General features: G+C 44.7%; 1 protein-coding gene across 4 annotated transcripts in view; it reads left to right on the top strand.

Annotated features, from left to right (window-relative positions):
* Positions 1 to 26,851, top strand: part of FGF13 (fibroblast growth factor 13) — a 270,713-nt gene that overhangs the window by 239,767 nt on the left and 4,095 nt on the right. The window lies entirely within an intron of this gene.

The following is a 26,851-nucleotide window of genomic DNA, read 5'->3' as shown; positions in this document are numbered from 1 at the left end:
GAAATCCCAGTGCTATTAACTGAATAATGAAGCTGGAGCAGTCACATTTCCAGCTGTTTGGGCCCTGGAAGGAATTTCCCTACAGGGTTTGGAACTCTGAAATGTTTCGGTGTTTCATGGTATGATTAGTCAGCATAAAAAAAAAACTTCTTCAATTTAAAACTCATTCCTACTTAAAACATAGTTAATTATGTACACCTTGAAATTGTAATTACATACTCTGTATTAGAATGATCTCTTTCAAAACTAAGGCCGACCTAGTTATATCTGCCATGAGTGGAGTGGGGTTCTCCAGCACATTTTACAGAAAGACTGGAATTAATATTCCCAAGTGCTCCAGGACCCAATATGGGCTAGGGTTGTCAGCTCCGGGTTGGAAAATACCTGGGGGGAGGTGTCTGAGGAGAGGGGGGTTGGAGATGGGAGGGACTTCAATGGGGTATAATGCCATAGAGTCCGCCTTCCAAAGCAGCCTTTTCTCCAGGTGACCTGATCTCTGTTGCCTGGAGATCATTTGTAATCCCTGGAGATCTCCAGCTATCACCTGGAAATTGGCAACCCTGAATATGGCTCTGGAGCATGGCAGGGGAGGAGCTTCAGCATACCCTCCGGCTTTTTCATGAGCTGAAATGGCCACTGGGGGATTATCTTCCGGGCTTAGTGTAGTGGTTAAGAGTAGGGATGGGCATGAATCGGGAAAATGGGGGTTTATCCCGGTTCGTGGTTTGTGGGCTCACACAAACCACAAACCTTCACAAACCTCCCTATTTAATGAACCATTTCATTCCATGAGCTTCATGATACAGTGGTGGGGGGGTCTTCCCTCCCTCCTTTCTGCTGGTGGTGGCTCCCTGAGGCCAGCAGAATGGAAGGGGGAGGGGAGATCTTGCAAAAGCCATTTAAAGGGAATGTTCCCTTTAAATGGCTTTTGCAAGTGGCGCCATGAACGAGTGAACTTGCCGCTTGGACTTCACTCGTGCACAGCTTGCAAAAGCCATTTAAAGGGAATGCTTGGAAGTGGGGGGAAGCTAAAGGGATAGCTGAGAGGCTTTCATCTATTTCAGCCTAACAGCCCTGCTGTTAGGCTGAAATGGACACAAGCAATTTTAGTGATCCTTCTCACTCCCTACCCCCACTTCCCATCACAAACCCCATGAACATCCAAAAACCACATGGAGGGTCGTGGGAGGGTTTTGGATAGGGATGGAAACGAACCTCGGTTCACTAACCATGAACCGGCTATGTTCGTCACAAAATTAGGTTTGTGATGGGGTTCGTGCCCATCCCTAGTTAAGAGTGGTGGCCTCTAATCTAGAGAACTAGGTTTGATTCCCCACTCCTCTGCATGAAGCCTGCTGGGTGACCTTGGGCCAGTCACAGTTCTCTCAGAACTCTCTCAGACCCACCTGCCTCACAAGATGCCTGATGCGGGCAGAGGAAGGGAAGGCGATTGTGGGCCGCTTTGAAACTCCTTAAAATATAGAGCAAAGCAGGGTATAAAAACCAACTCTTCTTCTTCTATTCTGGGGCTTTACAGGCAGCAATTAGCTCTCTGGTGTCACGTCTGTCTGTAAACTGGGACTTGTGGCAGATGTAGTGTCTGCTTTGGTTTTTATAATGGCCTTTGGGGAGATCTTTATGAGGAGCTCCTACAAATTCTAGCATTGGGGAACTTTGCAGAATGTTCAGCAGCACTGGCTGTATCAAGGAGGGCCTGTGCCTCTGTTGCGGAACACCTGCTTTGCACTGAGAAGGTTCTGTATTTGATTCCTAAAATCTCCACTTAAAAGGTTGGGAAAGACCTTTCTTTGTGTAAGACACTGGAAAGCTGCTGCCAGTCAGAGGCAGCAGCATCATACCCAGAGTTGCCCCAAGGGTCTGTGTGATTCCATGACAGCCACTCCTGCTGTCTCTGTTCAGGTACCCCCACTGCCTCTAAGGGGGGGAGGTGCAAAGACTTGCCAAGGCTCTTGTACATTGAATAGTTGTATAGGATTTCAGGAGGGCGGGTTTGGGGCAGGATTGTGGCTCATTCATGTGGCCAACAGCCTTGCAGATCAGAATTTTGCTGTAGCTAGAGAGTGGTGAAGCTCTCATTTTCCCATTGTAACAGTGGCCTCATGGCTGGGTCAGTTTCAGGTTTTTTTTGGGGGGGGAGGGGAGGGATGTGCCTACCACTAAGCTCCCCCCTGTGCAGCTCCCTTTCTACCCCCCCCCTCCTTGCCTGCATACCCTTCCCCTGTATGTGAGCCTTCCCACCTTCTACATTCACAGTTGCCTGGCCAATGCATGAAGTTGGGGGTGCTGCCACCATGGCTGCCAAGACCAGGAGCACCATTGCCCAGTACCACCTGCCTGCTGTTCTCCCCAAATGCTAGGCAGCAGGTTTAGCTGAGAGCTCAGGTAGTGGAGGGACCAAGTTGCCAGCTTTGGGTGGGAAAACACCTGGAGATTTTGGGGTGTGGGGAGGGTGGGATTTGGGGAGGGAGGGACCTCAGCAGGGCACAGTGCCATAGAACCCACCTTTCGAAGCAGCCACTTTCTCCAGGGGAACTGATCTCTGTCAGCTGGAGATCAATTGTAATAGCAGGAGATGTCCAGCAGGAGGCCCACCTGGAAGCTGGCAACCTTAAGTGGAGTGCTTGTGAGCAGGTGGGGGAAGGGTGGACCTTGGGAGAAGTGCGGAGATGGGGGCTTGGTGGATTGATGGACCGTTGGAGTCAGAACCCAAAAATGGAGGGTGCCTGTGCTGTGCCCAAACAGACAGCTGGAAAGGAAGGCTGAAACCGGAGGACACTCTGTGAGGATCTAAGGTAGCAAAAAGTCTCATATCAATTAAAATTAGGACATAGAACCAGAACTGTATATAAGGCAACATTTATATATAGGTCTCATTATAATATATGCAATACAGAACACAGATTTCAGGCACTGATGAGACCCCTTTTGCCTCCGCCGGCTGCTAGATACTCAATTTGATTCCCATTTGCCGTGTACCAGTTTTTAAGGCCCTGGGGGAGAGATTTGGGACCTGGGGTTTTGTTCTCAGCGTGGGGTGAGCAGTAAAAGCCAACTCTGTCATGTCAGTTCACGTAGGAAGAAGGGGCCGTCTTAAATCCCATCCCAGTGCTCCCATAACTTACAGATCACGGAATCATGAATATACAGCAATGATATAGTCCTCTTATAAGAAAGTGGGTGGCCTAAGCTAATCACAACAAAACCAAGGCAACCCAACCCCAGACAAGGTAGGAGTCTTTATGTACTTGGAGGCTTCTTCAGATACGAAGAAATGAAATGGGGGGGAAGCTCCCCAAAGCTCCATGAAGAACTGTGCTTACCCCAGAAGGCATAGAATAATTGTTTGGGGTAACTGAGAATGCTGAGAGCCGTTGGGACAAGTCAGTTAAAGGCTGGAGTGGGCCGATGGACTTGATCAACCCTCTGAGAATGTATAGAACCCTGGAGAGGCACCTCTGGAGGTCTGCAGACAGAAATTTCTCCGTCTCCCCTCTCCCCGACCCCCAGCACAATGTCTTACAGCCCACAGTTTGTAATTCTATATAATAATTCCTGTACATTAATTCACAGTCATTCCTGGCCTCAGGCATACAGTTTAATAAAACGGAGGCAAAAAGAAGAGGCGAGAGGGAGGGAAGGGGAAGACGGGATGTCGGTGCTGAGCAAAGAAGCACAGAGCGTATGGATTATCATTTTATTTAAAAGGTGCAGCCAGTCGTCTCCCATGTAGAAGGCAGAGAGCAGCCTGAAACAGCACAGGACTGTAACAAGATCGTGGATGGGGTGGAGGGTTGCTTCTGTCTCCTCCAGTGAAATGATTATGTGTGATTGCAGCTGCGTGGAAGTTTCTGAAATTTTAGTGGGATTGAAACAGTTGAGCTGTGTACAGGCTTGCAGCTATCATCTGCATGTGTGGCCAACTCTTTCTCCCATCTCTTGGGTATTCATAAAGACAAAGCTATACCTTATCCCCAGCTTTTAAAAAATATAAAGTGTCAGAGCGGGCAAAGGTGAGAAGCAAACTGAACCAGGGTGCTGCCTAACCCCTTCTTCCATATAATTTCCTTGCTTGAATTCCTCCCTCCCGAATAGAGCTGCCAAGCTCAAGTCTAGGCGGAGTCTGGAGCTCTCCTGGAAGGCTGCAATTTACCATGCAGCTGAAGTCCAGACTGCATAGATCAGGTGTTCTGGAGGACATGGCAGCTTTGGTGGGTGAGCTGTGTGGCAACACATCCTCACTGATCTCCCTTCCATCTTCAAACTCCACCCTCCACAGGCACTGGCCCAGGAATTTCCCAAGACACAGTTGGCCACTCTACTGGAGACACTATTATCTGCATAGGGGGAAAGGTCCCCTTGTACTGAACCTGGGTCGTTGTTGTTTTTGTGCCTGGGGAGGTCAACCCTGCAGCTAGAAGCAGCTTCTAGGAGGAGTGCATTTTGATTTGAGGAAATGGCATGGAGAAAGGGTTAATCCCTCCCCCGTTGGGATCGCTAGCCTCCAGGTGGCGGCTGGAGATCTTCTGAGATTACAAGTGATCTCCACATGATAGAGATCAGTTCACCTGGAGAAAATGGCCACTTCGGAAGGGGGACTTTAAGGCATCACACCCCACTGAAGTCTCTCCCCTTCCCCCCCTAAAATCTCCAGGTAATTCCCAACCTGGAACTAGCACACACACACCCATCTGCTTGAGGCCCTGCTGCATCCACCCCCACTGGGTACTGTTGCTTTGAAAGTTCAGTGCATTTTGTGCAGTCCTCTAGATAACTTCTGGTAAATTTGGAGCAGGTATCTTTGAATCTTAGTCTCAGAACTTCTGTTCAATGCCCGCATTCATAGTTTACTGAAATAAATGCTGTGAGCTTGTGCAGAGTATGTCTTGCCACTGAGCATCCTCCACACTTCTGGGATATAGCAACCAAAAGGCATGGCTAAGCTCCAGCAGTGTTCATTTTAAAAATTAGACATTGGACAAACTTTTAAAAAATCATTTCTGGTTCTCCTGTTATTCTAAACTGACTTTACATTGTTGAGCAGTCCCTACTATAGTGAAATGTTGACTTTTCTGCAGCAGGATAGCAGATTTGCAAAGTTTATCCTCTTTAATTATTTGACAATTGCGCATTGCTAGGGATGGAGTGTGGGAAAGGACTCAGATAATCAGAGCATTAGCTGAAGAAAGCATTAATTGAATAATGTTGATTTGCTCATCTAAGTGAGAAAACATATTTTTGCCTCTGCAAATGCCATCCTGTTGGTATTCTTTCAATGCTGGCATGTATGCGCATGCCGCTTCCTGTTTAATCTTGTTTGCCTTGAAATTAAGTTTGTTGCAGCATCCGATTTAAATAACAAATTTCAGCTTTTCTGGTGTTTTTACTTTTCTAACCGTGACATTTCTGACAATTGCAGCCTTCTGAATTACATTTTTGTAGAAATTAAATGTGCAAATGAGCTAAACGGTGATTAAGGCGGGCGATTGGTGTGCAGCCGCAGCTCTTGCTGAGAAACTAGTTAACAGTCCTGCTGCACACAGAGAGGCTCCACATCCACTGTTGGCTTTTCAAAGCAAGCTGTTACTTAGCAGATTTTCCCAGGGATTTTGGAAGGGGGGCAATACGCTGTCCTTTGAAATGTCGGTATGCTACTGGGAACTCACGATTGGCTGGCACTCTTTCTAGGAACTTATTTATTTATTTATTTCTCAAATGTATACCCCACCCTCCCAGCCAAGGCCGGCTCAGGGCGGCTTACATAAAATCAGCATATAAAGCAGCAAATGGAGTTTCTTTCACCAGCCCCCTGGGACTCTTGCTTATGATGTACAAAGATGCAAGTACAAAAATGTGCTTGAACATACAAAGCCATTTAGCTCAGCGTTGTCTGGTCTGACTGATTTTTGGCAAAGAAGGGTCTGCTTGGGATTCTTTAGCTGGAGATGGCAAGGACTGAACTTTCCGTACTGGTAGTATATGTATCACAGAGCCATGGCCCAGCCCCCAGATTCCCCTGCTGAGCTCTCTTCTGCATAGCTGTTCAAAGGACAGGAGCTCTGCTGGTCTTTGAGGGGTGCCAGCCAGGTCTCCCTCTGTGGCCAGAGATCTCCTGCCGGCACCCGCCCAAACTGCTCACCGCTGCTCAGTACAGCAGTAGAGGAAAATGTGCGGGAGAGGGAATAAGTATGTTGCAAGGCTGCAGCCCCACTTCCTGCACAACCCTGAATGTGATTTCATCATATCAGAGTGCCACTTTAGGGCTTCCCTCCAAACTCTGAGGTAAAACCATAAAGTGTGTGGAGGGGTCCTAGTGTGTCGCTTCTGGAGTTGGACTGGGTGTGGCATTGTTGCATTAGAACAACACCTATATGGGGCTGGGTGTGACATTGTTGCATTAGAACAACACTTATTTGGGGCTGGGTGTGACATTGTGGCATTAGAATAACACCTGTTTCAATGTCCCACCTCCTAAATTGGGTTGCCAACTTTCAAGTGAGGCCCAGGACAGAGAGACCACCCCTATTTAAGAAGTCTGGCTCTTCTCCAAGGCACATTGATTGCTGAGAGAAGGTAGGGGAGATGTTCTGTTTTATCTTCACAGTCAGTCCAGACCAATATTCCCTCTAAGCCGTGGAGTCTTGTGAGCAAAAATTCTACTTTGTGAGCTACTGGCATTAAAGTTGTGAGTGAGCGATTTGGCTACTGCATAAAGTATTTTGCTCTGGAGCCATCCTTCCTGAGCTAAGACAAAAATGTGTGAGCCAGAGGCGAAAAAACTGAGCTAGCTCACACTGACTCAGCTTAGAGGGAACGCTGGTCCAGACATGATGCAGAATGAAGTTGTGAAATTCTAGAGTGTAACATTTCAAAGTCAGGTTCATAAGAACATAAGAGATGCCAATGTTGGATCAGGCCAGTGGCCCACCCAGACCAACACTCTGTCACACAGTGGCCAAAAATACCAGGTGCCATCAGGAGGTCCATCAGTGGGACCAGGACACTAGAAGCCCTCTCACTGTTGCCCCCCCAAGCACCAAGAACACAGTGCATCACTTGACCCAGACTGAGAGTTCCTATCTATACCTTGTGGCTAATAGCCACTGATGGAACTCTGCTCCATATGTTTATCCAATTTGCTCTTGAAGCCGTCCATGCTTGTAGCCACCACCACCTCCCGTGGCAGTGAATTCCATGCGTTAATCACTGTTTGGTTGAAGAAGTACTTCCTTTTATCTGTTCTAACCCAACTGCTCAGCAATTTCATTGAGTGCCCACGAATTCTTGTATTGTGAGAAAGGGAGAAAAGTACTTCTTTCTCTACCTGCTCTATTCCATGCATAATCTTATAAACCTCGATCATGTTACCCCTCAGCCGTCATTTCTCCAAGCTAAAGAGCCCCAAGTGCTCTTTCTTCATAGGGAAAGTGTTCCAACCCTTTTATCATTTTAGGTGCCCTTTTCTGCACTTTTTCCAATGCTATAATATCCTTTTTGAGGTGTGGTGACCAGAACTGTACACACACTGTCTCGACATTTTCAGTGAGTTATCTGCTCTGACTCCGAGATCTCTCTCTTGGTCAGTCTCTGCTAGTTTGGACCCCATCAATGTGTATTTATAGTTAGGATTTTTTGCTCCAATGTGCATCACTTTGCACTTGACAACATTGAACCCCATTTGCCACATTGTCACCCACTCGCCCATCCTCAACAGATCCTTTTGGAGTGCCTCACAATCTTCCCCGGTTTTTACCACACTGAACTGGTCTCTGTAGCCTGTAGCCTTTCTGTTTCCTATAAATTAGCCAGTTTTTGATCCACAAGAGGACTTGTCCTTTTATCCCATGACTATTGAGCTTACTTAGGAGCCTTTGATGAGGAACTTTATCAAAAGCTTTCTGGAAGTCAAGGTAAACAACATCTATTGGGTTCCCCTTGTCCACATGTTTGTTCACTCCCTCAGAGAACAAGTTAGTGAGACAAGATCTTCCCTTACAGAACCCATGCTGAGTCTGCCTCAATAGTTTATGTTCATCAATGTGCCTACTAATTCTTTCCTTAATAACAGTTTCCACCAACTTACCCGGTATCGACGTCAGACTGACTGGCCTGTAATTTCCCGGATCTCCTCTGGAACCCTTTTTAAAGGTGGGAGTGATATTAGCTACCTTCCAGGTGACAGAGATCAGTTCACCTGGAGAAAATGGCTGCTTTGGAAGGAGGATCCCATGGCATTATACCCCATTGAAGCCCCTCCCCTCCCCAAACCCCACCCTTCTCAGGCTCCATCCTCAAAATCTTTAGGTATTTCCCAACCTGGAGCTGGCAGCTCTACCCTGGGCTGTTTTAACATCCAAATGTGCCCCAAATGATAAATTACATTTTACTTCACTTCGGTTCTGATTAGACCAAGGCAGACTGTGGTTTCAACGTCACTTTTAAATTAGTCATCTGATTGTTGTTCTTCAGGTAATTTTATTTATTTGTTATTTAGAATATTTCTGTTCAACCTCTTCAGAATCCTGCTTGAGGTGGCTTACAATTAAAATAGTGAAACAATGTAAAAACAAGCTATTGGTCATAGAATAAATACTATCCACAAAACAGAAGGCCAATGATATTGTGTATCAGTACCATGGCAGTCATTGTGTAGTCGTGTCCTTTGTATGTGGAAATTCATTAGTCTCAGTTTATTCTCTTGGTTGGATTTTGGATTAATAACCTACAGAAAGCTTGAGACAAACCTTGAAATTAGGGAGACCATCAGAGACTCTGCCCAACAGCCTTTCTATATTATGTTTTAAAAGTGGTTAAAAAAGGGTAGCCACATTTTCTTTAGGAAAGTGAAAATGGTGTTGTTTGCTGAGCTTTCCAGATTAATCTTTAAGGAGCTTTTAGCAGGCCCAGAGGGAGAGTAAACAAGTCATATGCTATTTAGATCACTATCTTTTGAAAGTTTGCAAGCAACTGTTACTTTCTTCCTTTTGAAGACTTAATTACCTGTTGGCCCACTTTTCAAAGGCATTCTGCCATTGACACTATCTTTCATCTTCTCTCCCCCCCCCCCTTCTCATAAATATTCTTTCATGGGTGTCAATGAAGGGTTTTGCCTCAACAAACCTTTATCTTTTCAAATATTGAACTTCACTTGATCTCCAGTATGGGGGAGGGGGTGAGCCTTTTGGCAGCTCCCGTATTAATCTTTGTCAGTGTGTATTGCCATTTAGTTGGTCAGACAAGGAATTGGATGGGGGGGTAGAGAAAGGGAGAATCTGGGGTCATGCAAAATATGCCCTTTTCATTTCTTTTTGTCCTCATTCTGAGCTTTTTTTGTTCCACAAACCTTCTCAGCTAGCTCAAGGTGGGCAGCCCTGTTGGTATGAAGCAATACAACAAAGTTAGAGTCCAATGGCACCTTTAAGACCAACACATTTTTATTAAAGATGTGAGCTTTTGTGTACATGCACACTTTGTCAGACGATTAAATGGAATTACATATCATAGTTGTATATATATAGGGGTAGCTTGTTAAATTAGCATGCAAAATAGTGAAAATATTTTTTTTAAACAGATCAAAAGAATGACAAGCTCAGTTTTTGATTATCATCTGTTTTGGCTTAACTGAGGGGGTGGAGACAACATAGGTAATAAATATGTTAGAACTGGAGATCGATGTGTCCTAATTTGTGAGAATCCCATCCCATTCTAGCACGGATGGGAACTTTATAGCATCCTGGCTGTGCAGAGTATTTTTTTGTCCCCAAAACAGAGAACTACATTGAAATCAACCATTCCAAATTACATTACTTATTCAATTACATTCTTAATTGTTAAGAGCAGTAATAAGATTTTGTATTTATTACTGGTATTTTTGGCCACGGTGTGACAGAGTGTTTGACTGAACATTGGCTTCTCTTGTGTTATTATGTTCTTATGTTTCACTAAAACATGGAGTTAACTGACAGAATCCTTTTCCTGGGTTACAGTGTTATGTCAGAGATCAGCAAGATTGCATTGCATTACAATCACTATTATAATATACTATTTCAAAAAAAGAAAGAAAAGAAGAACATCAAAATATAGGGGATGTATAGCCCTACTTGGTGAGAATACGTATATGAGGATTGATGAGTTAGCATATGTAATGTGATAAGAAACCGATATCCCTCTTAAGTCCTGGTGGGGTGTTTGTTCCGAGTGTTGTAATAACTTGTAATTCAGCTATTTCCCTTTCCATTGTGTTCCTGAAGCTCTCAGCTAGCGTTCATGATTTGTTTGTCTGTTTTATACCATTTCCACATTATTTTACATATACATCACTGGTAAGGAACATATTTGATTTCTGTGGGAAGATGTGGAAGAGCAGCTATGCCTACTGCTCCAGTGGTGCTGTTAGAACTGGGATAAGCCTGGATCAAAGAGGAAAGTGATTTTTGAGAAGCTGCTTCCCTATACTTCATTAAGCAAACGTCATCATTATGCATGGCACTTTTCACAGAAATGTGGAGGCATACACAGGTTCTGCTGTGAAGGGCTTACAATCTTCAATTTTGCCAGGGCAGGGGAGAGAAGGGAAGGATGGGAGAAATACCATTCCACAGAGCCTGCAAGACGGAGCTCTTCCACCAGGCCTTCAATTAGGGAGCTGCACCCAAGAAACTGAGGCCCTGGCCCCAATATTAACATCATTATTAACAGCCAATTTAACCCAGACAATGATGTCAGCTGGCTGTTGCATTAGGATGCTGCTATGCTCGCCATTTGATACAAACTAGTACTTTATATTATATTTATAATTGTACTGTTCTGATGTACTGTACTATACTTAATTATTGTTTTAATTGTTTTATACACCCCATATAAGCCACACTGAGCCTGCCTTAGTGGAGAGGGTGGGATATAAATTAAATAAATAAATAAATAAATAGGAATGACATAAAGGGTGAAGGTGAAAAATGGCTAGGATCCTCTCAGGTGTTCTGCATACATAAGATAGAGCGAGGTCCCCTTTGACCTCCAGAAGGCTATGCTGGGCATTGTGGAATCTGCATGAACAAACATGCAGATGGGGGCAGGGCTGCAGTCTGGAGAGGAATCAGGCAAAACAGGCCTTCCTGCCTCATGAAACAGTTGAAGAGTTGATGGAATCCAACCCAGTGTAGTGAATGTTAAGGCTTTGTTTCAGTTTGGGGAGAAAACTATTGTGTCAAGAAGCTTACATGGAAGAGGTAGGTTCTGATGGAAGATGTTAAAAACTCCAAGGGACAGAGGTGGCATCTCCCAGGTGTTCAGAGGTGAAGTGCCTTTGCTTTGTACTTTCGGTTGCCCCCAGAGTTGGTTTGCTGACCTCTTCGTTAGCTTTGCCAAGAATAAGTTATTTTTATGCTGCTGGTAAGCATTTTGTCCACTGTCAAGTACATGAACCATGGTTCAAGTACAACTGTCCTTGGATAATAGTTTTTTGTGAGCCTATAACAAACTTCTTTGGTAGATGGAGGGCAGAAATATAGGAGAGTCACGCCTGAAATTGACTCTGCCCTCCTCCTTTGGCTGAAAAACAGACAGGTTTCATATTTGCCTGAACTTTTCTGGAGCCAAACTGCCCACTCCTCTGAATCTTTATTTGGAACCAAGTTCCATTGTGGTCCCTAGGAATTACTTTCATAAGAGTACATGGGTGTAGCATTATGTATGTATCTGAATATCTGCTATGCATCTAAACATTTTGTGTAGCTTGGCAAACAGAATTCAAAGGGCATAGGGTTGCATATTGTGGTAAAGAAGCCAAAGGCCAATTCTTTGGGCAGCTGAATTCAGCATGAGGGGTTTGTAGTTAGTGACCAGAAGGTTTCATTGGCCCCCCTGGAGTAATTTTATTCTACATGTGTTTGAAAACTACATTGTCAAGAGGTGTCCTCTGAGAGGTATGGTCCATGTATGCAGCAGACTGTGGAACAGGCAGGAACCTTTTCTTTAAAAAATCTTGTACATAGAAAACTAATAAAGCAAGAAGCTGGATGGGTTCGAGCTTCAAAGTTTTGATTGTCCATCCTGGCCTTGAGATCTTTGGAAAAGGTCTTTCCCTTCCTGACCCATCTTTCAGCTCTCAGCGAGTTTCCTTCTTCCACTGTTAAAATAAAAAAGAGATGGCTGGGGAAAGCTCCTATTGAACTGTTAACTGCAGCATCCTGTATTCATGATGGCTGACTGATCTGTCCAATTTCCTGCAAGTCATGAGCACCATGTGAGAGTGTTTAGGAGGGTGTTCCCTCAGGACAGGTTAATACAAAAAGAAAAATAGCACATTGGTGCAAAACTGGAAGAGCAGAGAGTGGGCACGTAGCCCCACCCAAATCTGCTCTTTCTCCTTTATGCCTGAAACTGCTTCTTAGAGCCACAGACACCATCCTGAGCTCCCTGCGGTGTGGTGTAGTGATTAGCACATTGCACTAGGACCTGGGAGATGCAGGTTTGAATCCCCATCTGTCATGAAGCTTGCTGGGTGACCTTGGGCCACTCATACACTCTCATCCTAATCTACCTCATGCAGTTGCTGTGAGGATAAAATGGAAAGAACATGTAAGCTGTTTTGGGTCCTGTGGAGGCCTGCAGGCCCTATTCCACCCTGCCCTCCAAGGTTTTCTGAACACCTGAAGAGGCTTTTCACTCTCTCTGGTAACCCACCACCACCACCACTTGACTTTTGTAGGAATTGCCTGCTGGAAGGGTCAGGACTCCCAGCTTCCATTCCAAGTTCTGAGGCTTTGCCTCTGTGTCTTCCGCTGCCCAGTCCCTGGTCACCACGGGGCCAGTATACGGCCTTGTGCGCCCCTGGAGGAACACCCACTTTCCAACTAACTGCCTTCTCCCTGGTGCTCCTTTTAAAATAATGTCCAAGATGGTGGAGGTCTATGCGGTACAGAGAACAACTACCAACATCCAAAGTTATGAAATATTTATTAAAGAGAAAATGTTCACAAGCATACTTTTAGTACAGTACCAGACTGAGCAAGGGATTCAAAAGAGATGGGTAAAATGCAATTCCTCTGTCCCTCTCTCTATACATGCCCTATCAGATGTTAAAATATAAGACAAGCTCCTTGGCTTAGGAAGGTACAGATTTCTACAGAATTACCATTACCTTGAAACTTTCTCCAGTTCTTCATGCCAGCACATGGTTGATGGCTGCCTCCTCCAGACCCCAGGTAAGAGTTCTGTCTGCTTTCGTGGACTGAACACAAAAGAGACCTTCCTCCTTGCTCCCAGGAGTTTTATCTTCTCTCTTTCTTCTCCCACTGACCCAGCCAGGCCAGGTCAAGGAAGCTTTTCCTGACATCTCCAGAAATTTCCTTCCTGAAGTCTCTCTAGTTTTTAATTCCTCCAAATCTCTATTCTCTGCTGGGGGCAGGGGGTTGGACCATCCAACTGTCTCTAGCTAGACTTATTAGCCCCAAGTACGCTCCCAGAAGTGCCATCACGGCATCACATGCTGCCATCCCCCTTCCTGCCTAGTTTTGCTCCTATTGTATTAATTAATTTATTATATTTATACCCCATCCTCCCAGCCATGGCTGGCCATTTTAAAACACGAAGTGAAGGTTCTGCTCATTTCAAACCTCCAAAGAAAAAATGAATCTCTTCACAGGTCCCATTATCTTTTCTTGTTTACCCACCTCCCCTCCATCCCTCTTTGCCATTTCTGGTGTGAAAATGTAAATTGTAATCTCCTTTGGTCAGGGACCTTTCTTCTCTCATTGTGTATATTGATATTGATATGCAGAATAAACAATTGATATGCAGAATAAACAATCATAATGTCAAAAGCATAAATGCTGCCATGTGGACCACACCACTGTTGCTGTTCATCTCTCCCCTAGGGAGCACTGAAACTTTCCTCTTGCTTGGGACACAGCAAAATTGGGTGCTGGAGAAGCTTGCTGTCTGATTTGGAGTCCCTGAGCTCAAATCCCTCCTCTTCGTGGTTGTGGCAGGGAAGGAAAATTCACCTTAATTTCAGCCCCTAGCAATTGTGCTAGATTCCCAGTTTGTGTATGTAACACAACACACGTTACTTTCACACTCTGGCATGAGACAAAGTGGGGAAGAAAAAATGATGGTGCAGTGGGGTCAAACTATTTTTATTATATTCCCTCTTCAGAGGGAAGAGCCAATGCAGAATCAGCCAGGGTTAGATTTTCAGCTGTGTGTTTCATCCTCCCTTTACAGAGAAAAAGTTGATGCTTCAGCTCACCAGCTGAGACTGAAGTACAAAGGACCAATGCAAATATAGGCTACGTTAGGCTTGAGATGCAAGTCAATTGGCATTGAACTGACCCCCTGTTATGTGACTGTGGTCAAATGCTATCTGTTGTTCCCTGAAACCAAGAAGGGCTCTTTGCAGGTGGCAGAGGGCCTCCTTTTTCATTCTCATTCTGTTGGCAAGGGCAGGAAGGAGGTCTGCATGTCCCCCGAGCCCTGGCCTGGGCAGCCACTCTATGGCTTCGGGCATCCCCAAACTGGAAGAATTCTCCTGCTACCTACTTATCACAACAGCGTTTAAAAATTTGTTTTAATAGTTGCTGTTGTTTTGCTTTTAAAAACATTATTCAATTTTTTAAAATTCTGTAAACTGACCCAGATGTTCCAGAGTAAAAGCCAAAAGAAATAAACTGTTTGGAGAATTGATGACATTTATAGAAGACTTAATGAATGTTGTTAAAAGTTTCCATCATTCATGACGTTTTTAAAAAACAAGGGTGATATAATTATTCCATACTGATAATTAACTAATACTGATATTGATAATTAACTAATTTGTTTTTATAATTGGAATAGGTATCAAACCTATTGTTGATTACCTATTGTTCTGATAACATTAATGGTTAAAAATGGTTGACAAAGACTGACTGATCAGTTAGTGCATCCATTTTTTGGCTGGTCAAATGGCCAAGTGGTACCAAAAGTATTCCATAAACATACCCAATGTTCCGTTGCAGTTCCACCTTTTAGGGGGAAAAATGAGTGGTGGTGAATGGTCCACCAGCATGGCAAAGACTTAGCCCTTTTGAGGAACCCCAGAGCTTCTTAGGAGGCTATTTGGAGATCATTGAGAATAAGCCAGTGTTTTTTACATTCAAGTGCAGGGCATAGCATCCTTTCTCTTTCTCTTCATAGCTGGGGAAAACAGGATTCTACTTAGGAAGCATCAGGCAAGTGGCATCCCCCAATGTTTCAGATTATATTTGATTATTCCCTATGATTGCTGTCTCTGCTGGGTTTGCTAGTCTGGTATGAGGTATATAGAAGTTGTTGTCCTCTTTTGTTTGTTTGCAATTAAATTCAACAACAAATATCTCTCCTCTCCCAGCTGAAATTTGCTTTAGGCGGTTTTTTAAAAAGTAGCAGTGAAGGTCAGAACATGGACACAGCTTCTTCCAAAACAGAATGGCCCGTTGTGCCTGGACTAAGACTCGGAATACCATGCCGGCTCATTACTCCAAGGGAGTAAGATGTATATTTTGTGACCTTTGAGGGGTAGGCTTATGTGGGGATGACTGGCCATGGCAGTAACCCCATTTTGCTCCCATTAGGGAAACAAAATGCCAAAAGTTTTATCCTCTGGGTCTCATTTAATCAGAAGTGTAATTGGAGCAGACACCCTTGGTTTGCCCCAGTGGCTCTCAGTCTATGAGATTATAATTGCCTCCCATCCGAAGACAGCCAGAGTGGTGGAATTAGATGCACCGCTTCAGGTAACACACATCCAAGGCCTTCAGCTAATAGGACGTGAAAGGCATGGGGAAGAGAACATGAACAACTTGGCTATTCCCTCCCTCCACCACCACCCGTTGTTCCTGTTAATCATAATTGAGCAACGACATCTTAATCCACACAGGTTTGGGTAGCAGTCTAGGCAGAGAGACAGTGGGGTTTTCTGCAGATGGCATAATAGCTTCCTGCTCTTGAAATGACCTTTGATTTAGGATGTGATTAGATGCATAACCCATCCTGCATTTGCCAGATCTGAAGATTCCTCATCCTGTGTTTTGGGGGGTTTTACCATTTTTAAATTAACCCCACCTTGGCTTCAAACCATCCTGCATTTGTCACATTCCTCATCCTGTGTTTTGGGGTTTTTTACTATTTTTAAATTAACCCCACCTTGGCTTCAACGAGATAAAAGTGGTTCCGTCCTTCATTTTCTCCTTAGTTCTGTGAGGAATGTTAGGCTGGGAGGAGGGGAGGATACAATGACACAAAGGCTGCAATCACAACAAAGCTTTCCTGTGAGTAAGCCCCCTTGAATAAAATTGGACTTACATTTGAGTAGACCTGCTTAGAATTGTTGTCTGTGGGCTTCAGACAAATATCTAGATGTTTGTACCCTGCGTTTCTCTGCAATGGGGACCCAAAGTGGCTTGCAGTGTCTCCCCCCCTCCTCCATTTTATCCCTCCCTAGGATTTGAATCCAGGCCCCTTCAGTCCTCATCTCACCACTGTACCATTCCATACTGGCTTTCCTGTCAGGCTCGTTTCTGGATTTGAAATCAGGTGGGTGGGGAGAAATAAAAACATCCAGTAGCTGTATGTGTTGTTGTGGAGGCTCCATAGGTCAGTGGTAGAACACCTCCTTTGAACAAAGAAGGTTGTAGGTTCAGTTCGTGAAATCTCCAGTTAAAAAATCCCAAGTAGCAGGTGTTCAGCAAGAGATTTCATTGTCTTGAGAGTGGAAAGCCATTGCCAGTCTGAGGAGATGCTACTGAGCTATATGTACCAAGAGTCTTTCTCAGTGTACAGCAGCTTTATGTGGTTGTACCTTCTTGTGGGAATGCAGAATCATTTTATAGAAGGGAATATGTTCAGACTACTTATGTGCTGCCCAAATGTCTTCAAGTGGGCACGTGTGGGCTAATGCGCTGGAAACTGTTATGGATTGATTGGCAAAGCTGGTATAGATCCAGCCACAGGGCAGGGAAAAACAAGGGCCTTAGGTATAGATTATCTGAGAACAGCTTTGTTGGGAAAAGTCCTTTAGCATCTGGTTGCAAGATTGAGTTCTTTTCTGTAAAATGGCATGGAATTCTACCAATGTGCTGTACCTTATTTTAAATGTATGCATGTTGGTGAAAGTATCCACCAGCCACAAGATTAGTCACATATACAGCAACCATGGTAAGAGGCTCTAAAGAAGGAATTGCAAGATGAAGATGGTGTGGCTTGGCTTCTAATTTGATCATTCATCTCTGAATGCAGCAAGCGTTGTGCTCCCTCAACAGCAGCAAATTACTGTACATAAGCTATAATCACCCACTGCACGCTCTGGGGTTCTGTTTTACTGCTCTTAATTGGATGACGCACTCCATGGTCTTTCTCATCTGTGCTGCCCGCTCACTCCAGCAAGAGCCATGCAACAGTAGTCTCTTATTTTGTCTCTTATTTTGTGGACTTGCTGTGATTGTTATTTACCACAATAAATATGAGAGGTACAAACACACATAATACCCTGCAAGTCATGCTGCAGTATTCACCTAAACTGTTTTGCTGAAAACATTACACACCAACTTGGATCTGACCTACACATTACCCAGTGAACCCACAAGGATTTTCACAGTATTCTGTGCATGTCTCTGTCTCTCTTTTATGTAATGTTGATTCAAATATTGCTTGTAGTGCAGTTATGGTGGCAAACTTGGCAGCTCTTCTGAGAAGCTGTTCTTAAAGACCTAAGAGTTTCCTATTTGGATGTAAACAAACATCAGTTTCTATATAAGACTAACTGAAATGATCCCAATAATCCCGAAATGCAAAAAACCCCCCCCCCGACTTAAACTTGGAGCTCTACCTCACAGAATCTAAGATAACTGGTATTCAGAAGAAATCATGGAAATAACTAAGATGGGCAGTTGTGTTAGTCTGTCTGTAGCAGTAGAAAAGAGCAAGGATCCAGGAGCACCTCAAAGACCAACAAAACATGCGGCAGGGCATGAGCCTCTGCGAGTCACCGCTCACCTCCTCACACCTAAAGAAGTGAGCAGTGACTCACGAAAGCCCAGGGCTTTTTTTGTAGAAAAAGCCCAGCAGGAACTCATTAGCATAATAGGCCACACCCAACAGCAGAAATTCATTAGACCCCTGACAGCACAGCTCATTAGCATATTAGGCCACACACCCCATGTTACCAGAAGTGTGGTCATCCAGACACACCCACCTTTTGCTTCTTACTCTGTTTACCTTGTTTGTTGTCAAAACCCAGGGCTTTTTTGTAGCAGGAACTCCTTTGTATGTTGGGCCACACACCCCTAATGTAGCCAGTCCGAATGAGTTTCTGATGTTGGGTGTGGCCTATTATGCTAATGAGTCCCTGCTGGGCGTGGCCAACTCGGGAGCCAGCCGGAACTCTGTTCCTGTGCGTTCCTGCCCAAAAATAGCCCTGCGAAAGCCCACACCCCGCCACATACCCTGTTAACCTCCAAGATGCCCCTGGACTCTTGCTCTTTTCTATGGAAATGACTGTCTTTGTGTTGGTTCAGATTTCACAATTTTATCAGTATACAGACTAGGCACTACACTGTGAGTGAAAAGAGAGATAGCTACAAGAAGGGGGAGTAAGGGAAAAGTAAAGGAACACTCTTCAAGTTTTGTAGGGCTTTGTATAAAATCTCCTGCCAGCCCCACCTCCTTTAGACAAAACTGGCTTCTTGTTCCAAACTTCTAAAGTAATTGGCAGAATTTATGATCTGACTCTTTGTCCAGAATTCTCTGTCACTAACAAGACTACCAATTTCTTGGGATGCATTTCAGATACTTAATAAAGTAACTGAAAAGTATTCTGTGCATTTCTGATAAAGAGCAAACATGCTTCCTGGTTTTCCTCCTCCTATTAAATATAGTGGCCTGTATCCAGCTACACACTCCAAAGACTTAAGGGCATTTGGGTTTTCTTGATGGGGAGTAGTAATTTCTGCTGATTTCCCCCCTCCTGCTGCAGACTCCCACTTTGCCCTCTATGCTCTGCTGATCTGGGGGGGGGGAATTCAGGGGGCTTAGCAGAAATTGCTGCCTTCTCTTAAGAATAAGCTCCCTTAAGTCTTCAGAGTGTGTGGCTGGATACGGGACAGTATGTTAATTATAAAAGGCTGGGGAACACTCAGCTTGGCTGTAGACAAATCTTTGGGTTTCCAGTCTTTGGCTACAAAAAAATTCTCACCGTGATTAGCAAATCAGTTTGACCTCATAGCTTGTGTCAATACGCCTCTCATAGTCTAATGGATCCCACAGGAGCCCTAATTTCTGTAATTGTAAGTATTATGTCTGATACCTGTCTCCAGATTTTTTTAAATAGGTAAGCAGGACTCCTAAATACACACAAGGGTGGTTCTTCAAATGAAATTTTTGGATCTCTATATATTTTTTCTTAGTTCACAGTGGAGCCAAGTTAAGTACCATCCCGTGTGGATCTTAATTGCCATTCAAATTGATACATGGTGGTATTTTCCTCCCTATTTGCCAAATTTAACCCCATGTCCTTCTAGGCATCTGCTGTCCAAAGTCTTTGTTCCAAGCCTTGCAATACTGAATGTCTATATATTTTCCTGTAATTAGCAAACATTAATACAAACATAAAAGAATCTCCTTGCTTTTGGTAATTAGAAAGCTTTAAAATGCTAACTCAAGACTAAACCTCACCATGTGTGTACTATAGTTTAGATGGTAACCCACTACTTGTATAAACTGTGGTTGAAAGGGGTATTTTATCATCTTTTCATTTGAGCACTCCTATCTACAGGGGCAGTGGCTTCTAGACGTTGACCAGTGGTTATAGCTAGGATTTGTCAGTTTGGATGTTACACCAAACCAAAGTTAGTACAAGCCATGGCTCACGAACTGACTTCACACAACAGTTGTTGATTTGGGTGAGCCAGTTTGTTGCAAAAAGTGGATTGCCAATTCAAACATCAAGACAAGTCACAGACTTGCATTCTGACATCCTGACCAGCTGCAATTAAATGCACACACGGTTTGTTGCTTGGCTCACACACGTAGGCCTTGCTCCTCTCCACTCACATCCCTCCTTATCAATCCTGCAGAGCCTGACTGAGCCCTCCCCCAGTGAGCTTCAGTTTTCAGGATGTTCAAATGTAAGCATTGGCACTTGGGTGAACCGGAGTTTGTTTGCACTACACAAACTGGGCTTCTAAAAGTTTAGAATCCCGGTTTGCATGCCATTAAAAAACAAAAATCTAATTTGCCGTGGTACCTGCAGTCAGACTTTATGCTGACATGGAGATCAGTCACACACATACACACACACGCACCTTTACTGGCATTACAGCACAAATCCAAATAAAATACACTGGAATCTGTGGTCAGAAAGAACATCTTCTCCTAGAGGCCTGGTAGAGGAATTTTGCTACAGATTCACTGATTTCTTATTTAGCTCTTATTTGAGGCTAAAAGTATAAAGGTCTTACGATCCTTGGATCGACCCTCCAATGGTAGCAGAAAAGGCTTTAGAAATACAGCACGAAAATCATCATAAAATTTACAGTGCAAAATAACATGATTGTTATCTTCAGTCTCACTCATCCCACATGGACACAACCTATCTGTGGCCCCGTTCACACGGAGCATTTGCTGCGCTAAAGAGATGGATGATAGGCGGATTTTCCGGGCGCGATCACACGGCAACATCTGGGAAGTGTAGTGCTCCTGTGGCTTCCCGCCGACGATGCGCGGTAAAAAACTAGTACCTCCAAGGTACTAATAAACGTTTACCATGGGCTGCCTCCAGATGCCCGTGGCATGATCGCGCCAGCACGTGGCATTTCCCTCCGATCCCTCGTTTACCCGCCGGCGCCAAGTGAAGGATCCATGGTGTGCCGCCGGCGCGTCTGATCACGTAATCGCGGATCAAACTGCGCCAGGGCAATTAGCCACGCCTCCCCCCGCGATATCCGGCCTGTGTGACCCGGGGCCTGTATATGGAATTTTCTTAAAACTCCCATAGATGGGAGAGCATTAAAACGGGCTAACATAAATGCCCTACGAAGATGAGGATCACATAAACAAGACAGGTATACAGGAAGGGAAGGGCCAGATGAAAGCTCCCAATGTACTGGGGAACAACGTCCAGAAGCCAGACTTGAGAGAAGGGAGGGGTGGGTGCAAGCACAACAGCAAACTATGTGTGTGCGCCTTATCAGCATTTGATGGCAGCTTTTCCTGGTATTTGAATACAGCCGCAGTTAAGCTTCATTGTTTGACATTGTCTGAATTCAGCTGCCCAGCCAGCCCTAAACCAAGTAGCTCCCAAGGCAAAGAGAGCCCTCCATGTGTGTGTGTGTGTGTGTGTGTGTGTGTCCCTCCATTTGTTCCTGTTTTGAATACCTAATTCTTTTATTGCCTCTACAGCCAGCTTTGATGCACAGTTTGTAAGCATGATTTATCACTGTCATCAAAGATGATAAATTTGCAAGCTTGGATCTGTAAATCTTTATTCGTGTATTTATTCATATAAGCAAAACAAAATGGTTCCCTCTAAGCTTCTAGAATCTTTTAAAAATTAATTTTAAGAATCGGTGCCCAAGCCCTGTTTTATGTGCCTCTCCCTGCGGAAGTAAGACCAGTGCTGATCAAAGACAGGATTTTTTCAGTGGTGGCCCCGGCCCCCTCACCTTCAGGATGCCTTTCCCTTGTGGGTCACCTGGTGCCTTCCATACTGTCTTTTAGGTAACAGGTTGACAGAACACTCTTTACCAAGGCTATTAACAAAGGGGTTTTATCTTCTTAGCTGTTCTACACTCTCTTTCTGGTCTGAGGCCTGGTTTGTGGATATTTTTAGGGTTTTCAGTTGTTCTATGCTGCATTAACATTCCTGACTTGTGTAGTTTTTATACTGATAACTGATTACGTTTTTATGATTTTCTGTTGCTATTCTTGTAAAAACCCTTGAGAGCCAATGGGGTGTAGTGATTAGAATGTGGAGCTAGAATCTGGGAGTCCCAGACTCGAATCCCCACTCTGCCATGGAGGTTTTCTGGGTGACCTTGAACCAGTCATACACTCTCAACCTAACCTACCTTGCAGGGGATTCAAATCAGTATTGGATGGGCCAGTATAAAATTGTGATCCAGTTCAACCTTCTGTTTGTACTGTTTGTTTCAGCTGTTGAGTGAATAGGCGGATTTTCCGGGCGCGATCACACGGCAACATCTGGGAAGTGTAGTGCTCCCGTGGCTTCCCGCCGACGATGCGCGGTAAAAAACTAGTACCTCCAAGTGGGACCTTGGGGTTGCCAGGTCCCCTCGCCACGCTGGCAGGGGGATTTGTGGGGCATTCTGGGACATCACTGACATAATGGCATCACCCCGAAGTGATGTCATCACGTCAGCAATGCTCTGGTTTAAGGGTGCAAAACTCACGGTTTTAGACCAAATTTACCATAGAGTTTTGCCCTCAAACCAGAGCATCACATGCAACAGCCCTGATATGATGTCACTTCTGGGTGATGTCATTGCATTGGAGACGTCATGCCCGGGTGTGGCTGTTTGTGGGTGGGGATCCCCCCACTGGCCAGCTGGCTGGTGGTGGGCAGAAGCCCCAAAACGTGGGGCAACCCTAACTGGGGACCTGGGGCCTGGCAACCCTAGCTCACCTCCAGACTACAGAGATCAATTCCCCTGGAGAAAATGGACTCTTTGGAAGGTGGACTCTCTGGCATTGTACCCCACTGAGGTCCCTCCCCTTCCCAGGTTCCATCCTCAGATCTCCAGGGTTTCCCAGCCTGAACCTGGCAATCTATCCCCATCACCACCGGTGGCTGGGGATGGGGGGGGACCTGGCAACCCTAAATCCATCTCTGTTCAGTCTTCTGTTGGGGTTTTATAGAATCATAGAGTTGGAAGGGGCCATACAGACCATCTATTCCAACCCACTACGCAATGAAGGATCAGCCTAAAGCATCTCTGACATAGAAACCTTCTACATTTTCCTAGCATACATTCACCAGCTTTTTAATCATAAAATAAACAGATGAAGTCTTTCATTCTTATCAGAGATTGTCCTCCCTGCTTTGCTAGGGCAGGGTTTTTTTTAATCTAGTTGCAGAAAACTTCCCCACTGATTGGCCAATTTTTCCCTAAAACCTCCTCTGATGAGGTTGCAGTATATAAAACTAAATCTATTTCAGATTTCAAAACTGACCTAACTTTTGGACGCTCTACATTTCAGCATCTCTTATAGTTGAGAACCGCAGGAGTACATCTTAAGCATCTTAAGGATACTGAAATAGCCTCTTGCTTATTCAGATAGCAACTGACGATTTGCACTGGAAGATGATAACACTGAATGTCACTTGAGCAAACTAGCTATCAAGTGGAAGGCAAAAACTACCATTAAAAAAATCCTTTAGAACCTTTTAATTTTCCAAGACATGATGGGGAATTGAATTAATGTTAGCAAACATTCATTAACTGGGCTTCTGAACAACTCCTCTTCCTCATGTCAAAGTCGCTCAAAGTGTACTCTTCATCTGACAGATTATGTAAAGCTACATTGGGACAGCCACTTTCCTCCAATCAGCATGGATTGCACAGTCACCAAGACATGGGAATTAGGTACTGCTAGATAGTTTGAAGAGGAGCTGCTGTGGCTCAAGTGGTTAAGATCCTGAACTGCAGGCTGTGGAAGGTCAGTAGTTCAGCAGTTCGAGACCCGAGTGTGCCACATGACGGACTAAGCTCCCGTCTCTAGTTCCAACCGCATGACAGAGTAAGCTCCCGTCTTTAGTTCCAGCTCCTGCCAACCTAGCAGTTCGAAAGCAAGAAATTGCAAGTAGATAAATAGGTACCACTTCAGTGGGAAGGTAACAGCGTTCCATGCGCCTTGGTGTTTAGTCATGCTGGCCACATGATCACGGAAATGTCTTTGGACAGCGCCAGCTCTTCGGCTTTGAAACGGAGATGAGCACCGCAACCCTAGAGTCAGATTCAACGGGCTTTCGAGCAAGGGAACCTTTACCTTTTTTAAAAGATAGTCTGAAGGACCCCTCAAAATGATTGGCTTTGCAGCTTCCTGTTGGACCAGCCATGTCGAATCTGTTTTGTTCAGAGGATGAAAATCGACTCAGATTGGATCCATTTTGCAGTTCAGTGTAGATTTGTTTAGGTTGTGTTGTCTGTACATAAGTAGAATGTATGTCTCCATGTGTTGAAATTACACCTATATTTTGGATTTGGATCCCTGGGTTTAAAAAACAAAATCACGTACATCCAGACATTCACACCAACAACAGTTCCCTTGAATGTGGAACATTACCTGTGAAATGTCCTTAAGAACATAAGAAGAGCCCTGCTGGACCAGACCAATGTTCCATCTAGACCGCACAGTCATATGAGCATAGGAAGCTGCCTTATACGGAGTCAGACCCAAGATCGTTCTACTGACCTTTCTACTGCAACTGGGAGCATCTCAATGAGGTGTCAGATAGAGAAACATCTTTCTCGGCTTGCTACCTGAAGATCTTTTATTTATTTATTTATTTATTCAATTTGTATACCGCTCAATCCCAGAGGCTCTGAGCGGTTTACATAGGCATATTATACTTCCTCGCTAGGGCCACAATGTATATGGGGGAGGTGAGTGCCTACCAGGCAACCTGCCGGCTTGTTCTTTCTTCTTCCTGCGGCTTCGTGGTGGGTTCTATCTCGGCGCAGCTCCGCAGCAGCTCCTTCTGGGTTAGTTCCATAGTCCGCGAGTAGAGAAGCTGGGATGACTTGCATGCAAAGCTCTACCAGTGTGTTACGATCCCTCCCTGAATAAATGGATGATGTGGAAAAGCTATTTATTTATCTAAAATGTTTTTATGCCACATCATCTGATCAGGGCCCACAAGGTAGGAAACATAAAAACTTTATAACTTTTAAACAATTATAAATACAGATAGAATAATAACATTCAATGGAAAATACATAAATGAGCAACCCTAGAAAGAGGGCCAATAACCGTTGTTAGGGGTATGCCTGACGAAACAAAAAAGTCTTCACCTGCTGATGAAAGACACTAATAGAGGGAGACAGATGAATCGCCCTGGGGAGGGAGTTCCAAGGAGTTGGTGCCACGGCAGAGAAGGCCTTTTCTTGGGTTGCCACTCATCTAGCATCAGATGGTGAGGTAACCAAAGCAGGGTCTCCAAGGATGACCTGAACGAGGGGTAGCTTCATATGGGAGAAGGCAGTTCTTAAGGTATTTTGGTCTCAGGCCTTAGGGGGCTTTAAAGGTAAGTGAGCCAGTTTGGTGTAGTGGTTAAGTGTGCGAACTCTAATCTGGGAGAACTGGGTTTGATTCCCCACTCCTCCACTTGCAGCTGCTGGATGACCTTGGGCAAGCCATACTTCTGTCAGAGCTGTTCTTAAAAAAGCAGTTTCTGTCAGAGCTCTCTCAGCCTCACCTACCTCACAGGGTGTCTGTTGTGGGGAGGGGAAGGGAAAGGAGTTGGTAAGCAGCTCTGAGATTCCGAGTGAAGGGCGGGGTCTAAATCCAATCTCTTCTTCTTCTTCTTAAGTGCCAGCACTTTGAATTGAGCCCAGATGCAAATTGGAAGCCACTGTAGGTGGAACAAGACTGGAGTGATATGGTGCCCATGACCCCTCCAGTCAACACTCTGGCTGCACCAACTGTAGCTTCCAGACAGTCTTCAAGGGCAGCCCCACATAGAGCATATTGCAGTAATCTAATCTAGATGTTACCAGGGCATGTACCACAGTGGCAAGATCTGAAAAGCTAAAGATTGGTTCAAGCAAGTAGCCTCACTGGTGGTTCTGGTTGGAGCCACAGCCTTTTAGATTTTCCTGATGTACCATCTAAGCAGAGTTACACCCTTCTAAGCCCATTGACTTAATGGACTTAGAAGGTAGATCCAGGTCGGTAGCTGTGTTGGTCTGAAGCCATAGAACAAAGTTTGAGTCCAGTGGCACCTCTAAGACCAACAAAATTTTATTCAAGATATAAGCCTTTGTGTGCAAGCACATTAAAAGTGCCACTGGATTCAAACTCTGGACTTAGAAGGGTTAACTTTGCCTAGGGTGACTAAAAGAGAGCCCCATGACCTCACACAAATATCACTGGCTCTGCAGGACAGTTTTGAGATGTAGTATGTGTGTGTGTGCGTGTGTGTGTAAGACAGTGAGTAATGTGCCAGCACATTCCATCCAATAGTTGTCTTCTGATGGCTTCACTGTCTCATTGGTCCATGCCGCGTTCAGTGGCTTTATTTCTCCCACCCAGTCTGCACCAAAATACAGCTAGAAACATTTTGCAATAAATATCAATGGTAGCCATTGTTTAAAAGAAAGCAGTATTTTGCTCTCTGCTTTACTTTTCCATCATTCTGCCAAATTCCAGAGGGGTAGTTGTGTTAGCCTGCTGCAGCCAAAAATAATAAAAGTAGCCTCTTCAAGACAAACCAACATACTGCTTTGGTGAGCTGCAGTCCACTTCATCAGACACACGAGGATGCACTGGCCTGTCTTTGGTGGGCAAGGCTAATGCTATTAACGTTCAGCCCTGCCCTTCCCAAACTCTCAGCGGAGCAGTGCGGTCTTTATAGGATGCCCCTTGCCATGCGAGGAACACTTGAGTGGTCTCTTCTGTGCCTGTAGTGTTGTTGTTGTTTTACTCGCATGGATTTCCAGTAGCTAGCGATTATGGACTCCAAGGGCATCCAGCCTCCAATGTGCTGATAAAAAGGTATAAATAAATAATTGCAGTATAATGAGGTAGCCAGCAGAAGTTGTCTTAACATCAGGCGGCTGGTAAAAAAAAAGCCCTTGCCTTG

The sequence above is a fragment of the Gekko japonicus genome, unplaced genomic scaffold (assembly GCF_001447785.1).
Source record: "Gekko japonicus isolate JY-2015 unplaced genomic scaffold, Gekko_japonicus_V1.1 scaffold954, whole genome shotgun sequence".
In the NCBI taxonomy this organism is placed as follows: domain Eukaryota; kingdom Metazoa; phylum Chordata; class Lepidosauria; order Squamata; family Gekkonidae; genus Gekko; species Gekko japonicus.
This window is presented reverse-complemented; position numbering and strand designations above follow the sequence as displayed.